The 2,287-nt window shown below is 29.5% G+C and overlaps 1 pseudogene; it reads right to left on the minus strand.

Moving 5' to 3' along the window:
- Positions 1-953: 953 nt before the first annotated feature.
- On the minus strand, positions 954-2,024 carry LOC106394807 (annotated as a pseudogene).
- Between the last annotated feature and the right edge of the window lie 263 nt (positions 2,025-2,287).

A 2,287-nucleotide genomic window follows, 5' to 3' on the forward strand; every position in this document is an offset into this window, starting at 1 on the left:
CTATATTCACCGAAAACTTTGCATCTCGAAAGTGCGACTTAGAGCATCTCCAAAAGACAATAGTTTTTTGCTTTCCAAAAAGTAATTTCAAAACTTTGAAGTTTTGAGGAGTGAAACTCTATATTTGAAGTTTCACTACTCAAAACTTCAAATTTGAAGTTTCATAATTTTATTTGCATTTTGGTCCTTACAATCACACATCACCTTTATGATTCATAAATATTTTTTTGTTTATTGTTTTAATCCTTAAAAAAATATATCTCATAAATATTTTAAATTTTGTAAACAAAATTTAAGTTTTACACATAAAATTAAATAAATTTTTAAAATAAGATTAAAATATTTTAAACTAGATTTAGACAACAATAATATACAAAATAAACTTAACAAAAAAAGATTTTTAAAAATTACATAAAGACATAAATATCACACAAATTTAAATATTACAACAACACTAATAGTCAGATAAGTTTGATCCAGAACCTTCAAAATTTTCAAATATTGTTCAATTTTTTTTCTGTAACTGAAGATGGTTGTTGTTGTTTTGATGTTTTTTTCGTACAATTATTTCTTGCTCATATCAAATATATTCACGAGTATTAATATCATCGAAATGAAATTAGTCTTTTAGCAATATTTTATGTTTCTCTTTTACTTTCTTGTTCTGATCTAATGTATTTACAAGTATTAATATTATCTGATTTCAACAAATTTTAGCTCGTAATCTACAAAGTAAAAATGAGGAGAGCCATTTTTACTTCAAAATGCACTAATAGGTATTTTGTTTGAAGTTTAATATTAATTAAGTTATTTTTATTTAAATTTTATATTTAAATTTTAAATTTTACTAATTAATATTGTTGTAATATGTTTACATATGTGCTAGTTATTTATAAAAGTTTTATGAATTCAAATTAGTTATGACAAATATAAGGACCATATTATAAAATACAAATAGTTTTGAAGTTAAATTTGAAGTTTTGTTTTTGGAGAAGAACACCTTTAAACTTCAAATATAGAGTTTTAGAAACATCAAAATAGAATTTTTTTTTTTGAGATGCTCTTATGGGGTTTATAAATAACAAAAGTAAAACAGTCTAGAAAAAAACAGAACTAACGGGTCTTATGGGGTTTAGAAATTTTCTTCTCTCTTCTTGACAGATTTGGGTGTCTTGTTCTTCGTAGACTCTCTCTTTTCTTCTTGTGTTCTTTCCTTGCTGCTTTCTTGTCTTCACGACCCAATTCTTCATCACTTCCACTTTCACTTTCGTCTTCTTCCTCCTTTATTTTGTCATTAACATCCACCTTGATTTGCTGCTCATCAAATTTAGGAAGAGCAACCTTAAGCCCCGTGATAGTTTAATACAACATCTCCCCTGAATCCTGTCCGCTCGTTATCTTCTCCACATCAGCTTCCGGGTTCTTCACAGCATCCAGAGATTTCTGTATGTATGACTGATCAACATAACAAACTCAATAAGATTAACTCTAAAAGACTGGATACACTTCACTAACCTTCATAAATACTGAATCCGCGATTTCATCCTCTACGGATATATCTCCTCGCTCTAGAACTTTGCGATGGACCTGCCCCATACGACACACTTCATTAACTTAGCTTTGTTTATACTACAAAAAAAAAAAAAACGTTTCAAGCTGCCTGTATATTACCTCTTCCAAATATCTCTATCAACATCTTGGTCTGAAATTGTCGGATCAACTATGAAGTCAAATAGCTCTCTTATTGAAAAAGTCCTGCGTTGAAATAATCTAACACATGAGAAACCATTTTCCAGTCAAACCAAAAGGCATTGTTAAACAAGTCCAGCACTTACCGAAACGTGGTCACAATCTTCACGTAGAAAATTGAGGGCAAGAGGATGGTCCAGATCCACGGATTGAGAAACATCGATTATATAAAGGTGCCCCTGAAAAATAAGCCAAGACGATAATAATATCAATATATATATTTGGCTTATCCATATTGTTTCCAGCTTACTTTTGTTTACTTTAAAAACATAAAAATAAGAGAAAAAGACAAAAATAGCACTAAATCAAGTTTTTGTTCCCAAACTAGCACTCAAGGTCAAAAGTCACAAAAATAGCACTTAATGTTTTATCAAAAGTCACAAACTTAGGGTTTAGAGTTAAAGGGTGAGGTTTAAGATTTAGTGTTTAGGGTTTAGAGTTTAGGGTTTAGGGTTTAGATTTTAGGGTTTAAGGTTTAGGGTTTAGAGTTTAGGGTTTAGAGTTTAGGGTTTAGGGTTTAGAGTTTAGGGTTTATGGT

The sequence above is a fragment of the Brassica napus genome, chromosome C8 (genome assembly GCF_020379485.1).
Source record: "Brassica napus cultivar Da-Ae chromosome C8, Da-Ae, whole genome shotgun sequence".
NCBI lineage: Eukaryota > Viridiplantae > Streptophyta > Magnoliopsida > Brassicales > Brassicaceae > Brassica > Brassica napus.